Source organism: Lissotriton vulgaris, chromosome 4_1, assembly GCF_964263255.1.
Source record: "Lissotriton vulgaris chromosome 4_1, aLisVul1.2, whole genome shotgun sequence".
Taxonomy (NCBI): domain Eukaryota; kingdom Metazoa; phylum Chordata; class Amphibia; order Caudata; family Salamandridae; genus Lissotriton; species Lissotriton vulgaris.
Genome location: NC_141691.1, coordinates 376,085,309 through 376,099,175, shown reverse-complemented (window position 1 = coordinate 376,099,175; position 13,867 = coordinate 376,085,309).

The window sequence follows — 13,867 nt, the reverse complement described above, 5'->3', positions numbered from 1 at the left end:
ATATTTTATTAGCAAAAGAGGTTGACCTCTGTGGTATGTTAAAAACTCAACACTGCTGCACTTATATCTCTGATAAAAGTAAATGATTTGAGGGATATATAAAGAATATCACGAAATTACACAAAGATTTGACCCAACTGGAGGTTGATGGTGTTTGGGAGAGAGTTGGTAAGAGTTTCTCTTCTGTAAGTACATGAATTTCTACTTTTGGAAGTAGTTTATTAGGAAAAATAATAATGCCAGTCGTTTCAGTAGCCACCATAGTTTTAGTGATAATAACAACATATAAATGTTGTAAGTGGAAGAGTGGAATAAGAGCCGTGACAGAATCAAAGAATCAACGAAGAGCAAGGAAGAGAATAAGAGAAGAGATAGAAATAGAAGTAATGAAAGGAGAATACTATGATATGATGAAAGATTAAGACGAGGGTGGCATAAAAAGAGAAAAGAGTTCTGAGTTTTAAATAATGGAATATGGTACTCGGTATGGTAGGTACTTTATGATGGCTCCTAAAAGCCATCAGAGGGGGGACAGATGTAGCAGGGTTTCGCAAAAAGAAACCTGCTCGAATTATACCCCCATTATACCTACTAACAGTAAGTAGTAATAAGAAACAAACGTACAGGTTACATAAACACTGGGGAAATTGCTTTTGCGCATGCATGAATTAACATGAAATAATATATGAAAGACTTAGAAGAGTAGTAAGCTTTGAGCCTTGTAAGAAACAAGACATATTGCATGATTAGGCCGCATGTGCATTATTAGTTTGCATGTTGCATTTTGCTTTGAAATAATAAATAATGATGCTTTTTGCTAAAAGCTGATGCTAAGTAACACTAATGGGGAATAACACAAAGGTGGGTTGTAAACAGTGAAGGTTGCATTAACATATAATTAATAAATGTTCATATTTAATTTAATATATTGAGCTGGTTGAAACGCCTCCTTAAGTTGGCTGAAGAGGGAGGGGGTGAGCAGAGGAGTAAATCCGATCTGTCAGAGGCAAGGGAGACGTGCTGTGCACTGCAAAAAAGATGTACGAGTCGAAGGCCAATGTAACGATTGACTGCCAAATGATGTGCCCAGTCGTGGGACCAGAGACTCATTGTGCGGATGATGCTAAAATTTTAGGAATAAAGATTGTTTAATTGTATCATATGTAGAATTCATGAGAATGAGCTGAGAACCAATCCCTGGGAAAGGATGTGGAATAATAAATTAACTGAATAGTAGGCAAAGTCACATTGGTGTGACAACGCCACCTCCCAAACCCACCAATCCACTTGCGAGTTACATGAAAGTTTGCAACAAATGTGGGATGGACATGTACGTTTTAGGGTATATTTGGGGTACCTTTAGGGGTGTGGTTTAAGATTAGGCTGGCAGGAGAGAAAAAAGGGAGATGCGTCGCTGTCCGTTGGTTTGCAGAGAGGCCTAGCTGTTCCTGACCTGTCTTGTTCCTGTCCCTTTTATTCTTTGTTCCCTGATCCAATTTTGGGGAACCCCCATCATCATCTAGGCCGAGGGGGTGGTTTTCTACAGACCATTAGGTTTGTATTTAGTTTAACTCGCTTTGAAATCTCATTTACAAATGTAATTTGTCTCTGAAACTTTTATCTCTTCACAAATCCACTCCGTCATTGATATATTGATAAGTTATTATTTATATGAAACTATTGTCTCTTCATCTATCCCCCTGTTAGGTTTATTTTTTTCTGCATATGATTTTGCAGAAATCTTTGCCTCTTAATCTATCCACTCCTTCATTGCATAAAGTCCTTGCTTATAGATGAGTTTGTATTCATTTGAAGTTGCATATGGTATCTCTCTCTTTGTGAGATTCATTGTTTGTATTTTGTGACCATATGCAGTTGAGCATCAATCTTATATTTGAGATAAAAAATATTATTAACTTTACCGAGAATATGTGATTATTTAGCTGACTGAAAAGTTAGTTAGATAGCATTATCGTTGCTATCAACTATTCAATTAATTGGTCCAGCGACCAAATGGAAGAAAGTTGATGTATAAGTTAGAAATGTATACTCAGATGTCACATAAGAATATATGAAAGAAAAGGATTGAAAGTACATATAAATTGAGCCCAGCACATCAGGGATTCTGGGTGAATGTGTATGGGCCATTGTAGTATGATGGTAATTAAGTATTGATCCCTGATCAGTTATTGGTGTCGCGCTGGATCTATGTGATTAATAATAAGCTGTTGTTGTAAGTTGTAGCTTAGTGAATAGTTGTGCAATATAATTGACTGAAAGTCTGTTCAAGTATTATGACTTGTTGCAGGCACGCACACGGCTCCCTCTTGACCCTGGGAGAGACTGGCTCCACATATCCATGACACGGCATGAATGCACCATCACCCCCTTCATACATGTGTTCTGGCCCACACAGACACAAGAGTCGAGTTGTGGGTGTGCCTTTTGTTCATTTCGAATCAGCCCGTGGTGGCTCCTCCACTAAGGTGGAGAGCATCGCCCGACTGAGCAGGGCAAAAAGGCAAAAAATAAAATAATAATAACGCATTATTATCTTTTTATTTTTTGTCCTTGCTCAGCTCACATAGCAGGGAAGGAGTGGTTTGATAACTTCAAGTGCGCAAGACGCTTTTGCTGTCCTTTTATATTTCCGGCCAAACTGCCATGCACACTTTGCATGTTCTGCACCAGGCAGAGTAACAGAACTACGGAAACGCTCTATATCTGGATGTTCTTAAATCTCTGCTAAAGTGGCTTCAAATTGTTTAAAAGGTGGCAGCTGTGTGCTTCTTCGTCCACCTAGGCTTACTTCTACAGCCAGTTTACTTTGTACTTTGCACTGGCTGTGTATTGAGCAGTGGGTCCAATTAAAGACTTTATGCAATATGCATAAGTGCCTTGCTAATACAGGCAGGGACGGACTGGCCATAGCAGGCACCAGGCTGCCTGGGTGGGGGCCAGTTTTGGACCCCCGGTGGGCCGTTTTTGTTACAGTGGTCCGGTTCTGCAATATCGGCCCCCTGTAACAAAATCAGCTGCAGTGTTTTCCATGCGCACCCCCCTCCACTGTTCTACCTGCTCATTTCAATTGCCAGGACCGGTTTGCGTTCCTAGTCCGGCCTTGAATACAGGGCCACTGTATTTAGGATCTCTGGTGTCTGAATATGTGTCCAACCACGCTCTGTGTTCAAGCCAACTTGTTCTGGCCATGATTCCCAGGATCAGGAAGTCCCGGCAGGGTGGTCAGTCTTTTGCATATCTTGGCCCTAAATTGAGGAACAGTCTACTACTTTCCTTGAGAGCTTGTAATTCGCTCAGAGTGTTTATGAAGAAACTGAAGAATTGGCTGTTTTCATCTGCATACTATGCTGTATTGGTTTACTATCAAGACCTGGCTGTTTCCATCCGCATAATACTATTTAATATATTGAGCACTCTTGTTTGATAAGGAGTAACCCTGGGCGGAGTTCCACTATGCGGAACTCCATGAAGTGCAAAAAAAACTACGCGGAGCTCCGCAAGCGGCAGAGTACGATAGAAAAATGCCTTTTGCGGTGATTGCACAGTGCCAGAAGCTTGTCTGCACTGTGCAATCATTGCGAACGGCACAACCCATGGTGCAAGTGGTCCTTACTTCCCTTTTCTGCCGCTTGAGAAGATTTTTCCTCGAGCTGCAGCTTTCTCAATGCGAACTGGCAGTTTCTCAATGTGAGCTGTCGCGAGCATACGCGACCATTCACAATGAGAAACCTGACCCTCCCGCGTTGAGAAATCTCAACAGGATGTTGATTTTCCAACTTGACGCTGATGAACTCGAGCAAAGAAAAAACTCTGCTCCACAACGCGAAGCAGAGTTTTTCAGAACTCCACGATCTCCGCATATTGCGGAGTGCAGAAAACTCCACGAGCAGGGCGGAGTTCACCGCCCAGAGTTAATGAGGAGGCCAACGCTTGGAAACCTGACAAGGTAGCCATGTGCTTTACAAGTCACTTTGACATAACATAACAGGAGCAGTAAACAGGGGCATCGAGTCCGTGGCAGGAGGCCACCGGTGAAGGCCATTCTCCACCTGACCGAAGGCGACCACTCACCGAGGTGTGGCACAAACATTTTAACATTTGTCAACAGAAATGTATATGGAGCAGTCTGAGGAGCTGGTAACAAAGCTTGAAAACAGAGCATTTACAAGTAAGGTGGTGAAAAGAAAGGGCTTAACACTCCCTGTGATGCCCAGCTGGAAATGAACGAGAGGCATTAGGAGATCTGTTTGCCAGTAGTTACGACTTTTGACCCGATGGTAACAAGATTCCGACAGATTATTAGAAAACACTGGTCATTGTTGAACACAAATTACTCCAAAATGCTTCCCCCGAAGTTTGCCTTCATGAGAGCCTCCACCTTGAGAAACTGGTTGGTCATCACCCGCCCCATCCAACGTACAAAAGAGTCTGGCATTCCATCTGGTTACTTCCCATGTGGTGGCTGCTTGATGTGTGATTTAATGGAGTCAACAAAAAGTGTGAATTTGGTGAACGGTAAGACATGGCACTTTCACAAATTTAGCAATTGCAATACTACCAATGTAATATATAAACTCACCTGCGCCTGCGAACTGCATTATATTGGTTTAACATCATGTAAAATCGACGTAAGGATTCAGGAACATATTAGCACACTAAAGGTAGCAAAACTGACCACACGCTTTGTTCACCATTTCCAAGAGCAGCAACACAATTTTAGGGACTGGAGATGGACGATGCTAGAAAGTTTAGTGGCAGATGTACAAAGTCTCAAAAGCATACTGGTTAGGAAGGAGGCACAATGAATTTTTTATCAGAGAAAGTGGACCAAGTGAGCCTGAATAACTGTATCGAATGGAACAAAGTAGATAGATAGTCCATCCAAGAAGTGTGCAATGTAGCTTTTCTGGTTATGATCAGAAAAACAAAAGGAACCTGCTGATTGTAGGGGTTAAAATACCACAGGGTTTCAGTGTCCCAAATGATTTTTTGCAGCATTGTCATTGATGGCAGTGATGGTAGGTATTTTCTATATAAATAAAATTCTCTGCCATTACAGACAGAAACCGGGTAGAATCAGAATAACAGTAATGATCTGTATGGTATTGGTGGATGAGTTGTTACTGTTTCCGACATGCCTACACTACCACTATGGCATCTAAGCAATTTTTATAACCATGGTACCTGGGGTGCAGTAAGGAGGGTTTCCACAAGTGATTGTCTCCAATCATGTGGTTGAAGGGGGCCCACTGTAAATGCATTATGAGTGGAGTTCCAGAACTGCAGTAGAACAATAGTAATGAATGACATGGTACTGGGGGATGACTGACAATGTTCTTAATACGGTCTTATCCTTTAGGATAGTATTTCCAAGATAATTGATGCATTGACGGTAGGGTCTTCCCGCAGAATTGTCATAAGTTTCTTATTTGAGGAAACTCATTGAGGAAAATCATTGTAATAATATGTATAACATCTTTACATTGGATAGACAACGTTGCCGATATGATGGTATTTTATAATCAGGACACTTAAGGGATTTCCCACAGAATTGTCATAAGTTTCTTGTTTGAACACTCCATGAAGAAAATTTCTACATTTAAATACACATACACGATACCATTCCAACATGGCGCTGACTAATGATTCATGGAATGGATTGTGTTGTCATGAGGTAAGTAGGCGGAGTCTTTTATGCCCTTCGGTTCACACTCTTGAAGGAGCACGTGAACCCTACGGGTGACTGAGTGGAGTGCAAGCTGGACTCGCGCTGCTATGCGGTAAGAGTATGTGTGCGTGCTGAAGGGTGGTGAGAGAACCGGGTGGTTTTGACACTCACTAGATGAGGTATTGTAGATGCGGGCCATTGAGCCTTCAATAATGCACAGATTGGAGCGACTAGGCTTTTTAACAAAGTAGGAGTACCGGAAACTGGGTAACATGGGGTGTGAGTGCCTGAGATGTCCGATGGTGGTCGCCACAGAATTTATAAATAAGATCATAATATAGATATACCCCTGTGTTAGTCGGTATAAATACTAAAATACTGAGCAGATAAATTGATGAAGGGTATTTATTTATTTATTTGACTTTTATAGAGCGCTGGCTAGACCCGGAGGTATTAGAGCGCTTTACATAGGGTTCCACAAAGTTACAAAATTACATCAGTTACCAGTTACATCAGTTACTAGAAAACATTTCAAGACAGTAAAGACGAGATAAATGGAGCTTATAAGGGAGAGGGGGTAGGGTAAAGGGGTTGGAGGTAAAGGGGTAGGAAGAAATGGGCTGGAGAGACGAGGGAGAGTCTGCCCAAAGTCTGGCTGGGTAGGTGACGGCCGAGGGGGAAGTCCACTGTCCATCTCCTCTACAGCTATCAGGTAGCTCCACCGGTCATCAGCCAAATAGCTATGTCTCAACGGAAAAACATTTAAAAAGCATAGGGGATGAAACAAAATGGAGGATAGAGGAGAAAAGGGGGTTGGGTAAAGGGGTGGGAGAGAGAATGTGAAGGCGAGATGAAGGAAGGTCTGCCCAAAGTCCGGCTGGGTAGGTGATGGCCAAAGAGGGCCATCTCCTCTAGGCATATGATTTCGCATGCAGAGGGGAATATGCAAAACACTCCACAATGTGTATTAATTTATTGATCCACATGTGTGTATATACCCACAGGTTTACAGGGGTTGACTGCGTGTATCCATAGGGTATGCGTGGCTAATGAATCAAGAATACTCCCCAGGAGGTGTGTTGCCGGTGTGAATTCTGATGGCAATCACTATGTAGTCCCCTTTGGACCCTACAGGAGGGTGGTCAGCCACGGGAAAAGGTAAAAATGTGGAACAGGAAGTGGGCTAAACTATCTTTTGATTCCTGGGCATTGACTCTGAACAATATGAAACTGGTTCTAGGGAGTGATCCGGAATCTGCCAGCAATAAAGTAAACCAATGGCTGGAGACATCATTAGACACCCTAAGTCCAAAAAAGTGGACAACCAGCAAAAAAGTCGAGCACGGTGCACCTTGGTCCTGTCTCAAACTTAGGGAAATTAAACAACTATGTAAGCGCCTGGAGAGAAACTGGAGAAGGGATTTCGCCATCACGGAAAAAACTAAATACAGAGCTGCCATGAGAGCTTACCAGACAGAAATTAGAACCGCCCAATCTGGCTACTATGAAAAGAAAATTATCTCTGCTGCCAACTCCCCCGGGAAATCTTTAAAATAACTAGGGGCCAGATGTAGGTCGGTCGGTAACGGCCGAAAATCGGTATTTTCAGCCGTTACCGATCGGTAAATAGGTGATCGCTATGTAGGGGGCATTATTTTACTGAATCGGTAAAATTACCGATTTGGTAATTTTACCGATTCGGTAAAATAAAAAATCGGTAAATTTACTGAATGTGAGCCACCCAGATGTAGGTGGGACTCTTCAGAGTCCCAAAGGCCTTATCGAATCGGTATTTTACCATCAAATCCAATTTGATGGTAAAATACCTATTCCGGTATGCATGCACATGTGTGCATGCACACCTATGCCATGTGACAGGCAGACCTGCCCTTAGGGCATGTATGCCTGCCACATGGCACCCGAGCCTGTTTTGGGGGTGCCAGAGGGTGTCAAAGTGACACCCCTTGCACCCTTGTGAAATTCGGTATTTACCGATTCGGTAAATACCGAATCGATAAATACCGAAATCATCCGATTCGGTATTCCAGCACATCTGGAATACCTACATGTCCACCCCATAGATTTACCGATTTTTAATTACCAAATTGGTAAAATTCGGTAATTGAAAATTGGTAAATCTATTTCACCTACATCGGGCCCTAAGTCCCTTCTGAAACTGCCATCTATAGGAAAATCGAAAATATCTACTCCACTTTCCCCCCTATCAGTGCCAACAAGGCCCGAGCTGTCTGAGTATCCTTCTCAACTCCCTGTCCCCATTATTGACTCAATCCCCCCCATGGATATAAAAGCTCTAAAAATCTACTGTGCCCAATTGAAATCCGGCTCTCCATTCGATATCGCTCCCCCCACCATCCCTAATCAGGTCTTCGATTCAATTGCCCCTGTTATCCTCCTTTTCCTCCGGGACTGTCCCCTCCTCCTGGAAACGGGCAATGGTCAGAACCCTGTTGAAGAAACCAACCTTGGACCCTCAAGTCTTTGCGAATTACCGCCCAATCTCCCTTCTGCCCTTCTGCCTGGGATAGCCAAAATAAGTGAAAAATAAGTGAAAAATACATTAACTCTGTTCTCTCCACATTCCTTGAGCAAAACAATTGTTTACACCCTTCGCAAACTGGCTTCAGACCCAACCAAGGCACAGAGACTGCCTTACTAGTGGTGATCTAGGAGTCAAGGAAAATTCTGGATGCCGGAGGGTCCGCAGCTATCATATTACTTGACCTCAGCACGGCCTTCGACACTGTCAACCACCACCTCCTAGTGGTAAGACTAAGAGAAAGCGGGGTGACAGGAATGCTTCTAAATTGGCTTAAGTCTTTCCTGATAGAAAGGTCATTCCAGGTCTTTGAAGATAATGTCATCTCAGATAGGATTAAGGGTGTGCGTAAAATCCGTTTCGCGGGCGAATTTGCGGATTTTCTGCGATTTCGAGATCCACGAATCTCGCGAAATCGCGGTAAAATCCGCGAATCCGTGGGGACGAATTTTCAGCCAAGCAATGGGTTACAGCAGCAGGTGCAGAAGTTGAACCTAATTTCTTTGTAACCTTTTACAAAACGGTTACAAACAAATTAACTTCAACTTGGACACCTGCTGCTAATTGCTTCCTGGCGCCTCGTTATCTACTTGCAACTATTCTCTGACCCTGCTCTGACCCTTGAAGCAGGGTCAGAGAATAGTTACAAGTAGGCAATGACTAGCAAAAAAAAGGTCAGGGGTTCTGCCCACTTAACCCTCCCATACCTGAGCAGGGGACATCCTAGGATGAAAAAGTAGCAACAAAGGGTATCGAAGGGATTGATCCAAATTTAATTCTCGAACAAGAAACAATTAATTCTCTTGTGAAACAGAAATTAAACATGAAATATATACATATATAAATTCATCAACACATATGAGCTGGCATCAAGGGAAGCACAATAACCGACAATCTATCTACAAAATATCACATATACATATATACAAATATACATCACATTTACAATATCAAATACCTATGTACCCCAAACACAAGATATATATAAACAAAATATATATATATATCCTAATTCGAATCAGTGCCTCAACTCAATTTATAATGAGAGCACAAAACAATGGTAGTCCCAAAAGAAAAGCACCTGGGGGTTACTGAATCATCCCAGACTGTATTTGTGTTGGTGCCAAGACATAAATCAAACAAATTATTTGTTGGTACCAAGGGACTCCAATTGAAATAAAAGGTGTCGACGCAGTCGCGGTCGCGTTTCAGCCAGATGATGTAGGCTTCATCAGGACAATGGGTACTCTATTCATAAAGTCCTCGTGACGTCAAGGGCAGATGCCGGCAGCCAGCAGACATAACCGCCCACACAAAGGTGGGGGGTAGGGGCAGGAATCACTCTCAAACCCCAGTACAAGGAATTATCCTTTATATATAACAACAGACAGTCCACTTGGATAAGGCAAGAGGAGGGCAGGCGTGGCTTGAATAACACGTCCTATCTGCAGTATTTTGAGCACGGCGACACGGACAGCCGGTGTACGCTACAACGAGAAAGAATCTCAAGGCAATGAGGCACCTGTCCAAGGAATTAAACCTCATCAGGAAGCACTTACAGATATAAAAAACAGGAAGAAGGGAGAGGATGGCAAATACACCCATTTTGAGTTGGCAGAAGGGGTTAAACTAAAAGAGACCTTTACAGCACAATTTTCATATGCATTTTGCTAAAAATAAAAAGCTGTATGTTCTGTAGGGGCAACTCAGGAATCTGGCCCTTCAGAGATCCGGCCTCTCTTTCTTTCTCTCGTTCTCTCTCTCCCTCTCTCTTTCCCTCTCTTTTTCTCTCTTTCTATCTATCTATCTATCTATCTATCTATCTATCTATCTATCTATCTATCTATCTATCTATCTATCTATCTATCTATCCATCTATCTATCTCTCTCTCCCTCTCCCATAAACGACTGCATGGGTAACTTCGCTATGCAAGCGGCTCGCGAAGACGCAAAAAGCCCCGCGAACACGCAAAAAAACGCGAACACGCAAAAAAATTCCGCGAACATGCAAAAAAACAAAAATCCACAAATTCGCCCAAATTCGTGAATTTTGCGGATCACGAATTCGCAAATCCGCAAATTCGCGGATCGCGAATTCGCAAAATTTGCCCATGCTTAGATAGGATGCCTTTGAGATAAAGGTTGCCTTAGGGCTCTTCCCTGAGCCTCACGCTTTTTAATGTCGATATGCGCCCCCTGGCGGAGGAGGTCAAGCCCTTTGGGGTTAGGATCGTCACCTACGCTGATGACACCCAGTTTATTGTGTCCCTTAATCCTTCGGACAATATTAACCCCAGTCTGGAAAAGTGCCGGGAAAAAGTGTCTATGTGGATGGACAGCTCTTTTTTAAAATTGAATGCTGCTAAAACGGAGCTGATATTTTTGGGCAAGCCCACCAACCTGGAGTCCAGCACTTTTTGTCTGAATTGTCTAGATTCTATGCCTCCCCCCAAAGACCATATTAAAAGTCTTGGGATATGGTTGGACCACAACCTGTACTTTGGGAAACAGACACGCAGGGTAGCAGGTACCTGTTATGGCATCCTCAAAATGGTTAGAAAGATTCTACCCCTCTTGCCCTTTAGCCCCAGGAAACTGCTGGTACAAGCCTTGATTCTCTCTCTGCTTGATTATGCCAATGAAATTGCCGCAAGGTATTGACAATGAAACATGTTGGCCTTTCCTAATTGAAATGGTTTGTAACATACCACTCTTTTTTAACCTGAGTGGGCTCACAGCTAGGCCTGGGCCGTGAACATAGTTCCGTTCATGCCCCCACCCTGTCCCAATACAGGGTCTCCCTGGAGTCCTGTCTGGGAGGTAGTCACACCTCTCTGTGACAGGAAACATATTGTCCTGCCTTCCCCTGCTCGAGCTTGGCTCAGCTGCAGGAGGGCAGAATGGTGTCTCTGGTTGGCAGCAGCCATAGTTTGCTGTCCAGGTCTAGAAGACGTACCAGGAGCACTGAGGGCCTTCCAGAGGAGCTTTACAGTACATGGAATTATACCGCCTACACCATTTATGCTGTGGGGGTATGATTCCAACATGTTTCATACCTAATACAACAGGTTTAGTTACACTTGTTTAGAGATAGCCATCACTTAATGACGCATGGCCACTCTATGTATCTTAATGGTTGATGCACTTGCAACCGAATGGACTGTGAAGGCTGAAGGGGTGTCCTGCTCATGCAGGGGCACCCTCACTCTTTGAAACAAGCTCCCTGCCTTCAGGATTGAAAGGCCTGCCTCAGGGGTGACTTATAGGTTTTAAGTGCAGTGACCTCAGATATAAGGAAACCTATACCTGTCATAAGTGGTGCTAGCACTAGCTTACACAGGCTATAATGGCAGGCCTGTAGTCACAGTTTGAGTTGTCTTCAATAGGTGGCATAATACATGCTTCATCCCATGGGAGACCCCTGGTGTAACTATGCCCTGGGTACCTTAGTACCATGTACTAGGGACTCACAAGTGTAACTCAGTAGCCAATCTGGAGTGTACCTAAGTAATCACCATTATCAATTCAGGTAGGAAGCACAGAGAATGGGGTCCTGATTAGCAGGATCCCAGTCAGACTAGTCAGAAAACATAGCATCACCAGGCAAAAAGTGGGGGTAACCATGCAGAAGGATCCTGCCTTCCAACAACCTTTCTGAAATCCGCATTGTGATCTGGATGACAATCGCTGTAATCACCGCTCAGCCTTCCAGAGCCTGCATCTACCCCTTGCACTGCAGCCGCCGCAATCACCACTCGGCCTTCCTGAAAATCTGCAACAAAAAACAAAACGAAAACTACAAGTAAAGGTACCCAACTGACGCACACAAGCACATGCTGCAAATTGAGTTTTGTGTGAGTGTCTCAAACTATATAATTCCTAAGGCAACAGGCTTTCCTTACTTCTTTGAGTAACTGGAGATTTTGGTTTGTGGCACGCATGACTAATAGCTTGGAACATTTAGCACAAGCAACTTGATAACCTGATGCTCTTGCTGAAAATTCCTTTTCTAAAAATTACTAAGAATCCTGGTTCTTAGAGTCAAATGATACCTCACTTGTGTGGGTGTCCAATGCAGAGTCAACTTAAAAACGTATAAAAACAAAAATATAGCACTTAGAACTCACTGTGCTATCCTCTCAATCTCTATGTTTTTGACCTTTCCCAGTCACAGGGCCTCGCCCACCCACAAACGTGAGGTATCATTTTACTCGGGAGACTTAGGGGAACACTGGGTTGTAGAAAACATGTGCCGGCAAAGCTATTCTCCCACAGAAATTTGATTTTTTTACAAACTTTGAGGTTTTGCAGGGGATTCTTGGTTAGGAAACTTTGGGCAATCCACACAAGCCACACATCCTTGGACTCCTCTAGGTGTATAGTTTTTAGAAATGACTGGGTTTGGTAGGTTTCCCTGCATGGCCGCTGAGTCCTAGACCAAAAACGCAGGTGAGCCCCTTGCAAAACCAGGTCGTTTTATGACTGATCATTTTTGATGGCTCCACAATATATTTTGGGCCTTTCCCGGTGGCGGACACTTGGCCCACCCACACAAGTGAGGTACTATTTTTATTGGGAGACCTGGGGAAATGCTAGGAGGTATGGGATTTGTGGCTTCTTTCTGATTTTGGCAGAATAAGGCACAGTAATGCAAGGAAAATGTGTGTCTGTAGCCACATTTAGAGGTTTGGGGGGCATTTTGGGTAAGAAAGCGTATTGGGATCCATGGGAGGGACACCACCCTGTAGTCCCCTGGGTTTCTACTTTATAAAAATATTAAGAATTGGTAGATTTTCCCTAGAGACAATGTACACCCTGGCAGAGAAAGACAGAAAATGCAATATTACTTCAAAACCAACTATTCCTTAAGCGTACATACATACTGGTTGGATTTGGCACGAGGGTGAGTGAAGGTTCAGAGCGTAAAATTTTATCAACAAGAGATTTCACAAAAAGGAAATGCACTGTTAATAGTTAAAAAGTTACAAACCTGAACCAATGACTCACAGCTTGTGACCTGTAAAGCCACGACAAGGCACCAACCTCTTTACAGGCCATTCACACACCTTTCATTGGTGACAGATACAAGACCATTCCCACTGCCAGCCAAATTATAACACTCACATCAACAGGCAGCGCCATTCAAGGGCCCATCACTTTCATACACCCACTTGCCTGAAACAACAATCACACCTGCTGATGGAGTGTGTGGACTTTGTGTTTGGCTAGCATTCTGTGTAGTGACCAGCAGCAAGTCACTACTCACACACCACCAACCAAGCGCCAGTCCACACACAATCAAAGCCAAGTGCAAGTCCACACACATTGCCAGCCAAGCATCAGTCCACACATACCACCAGCCAAGCACCATTCCATGGACACCCCCAGCCTGTTATGTGGCAGTTTAGGCTCCGAGTGAATTTTCCCGATTCATGCCCTTATATAGGTACAATTCACATTGCCTTAATACAGGCATAGAAATCAAGCCCTCATTTAGACATAACCCATGCAGACCAAACACAGGCTTGGCTATTTCCAATGTACCAAACATCACAATGATTTCTTGGAAAAATGGCTTAAGCAGTCGGGGACCTTCCCTTGCTTGAATATTGATTTAT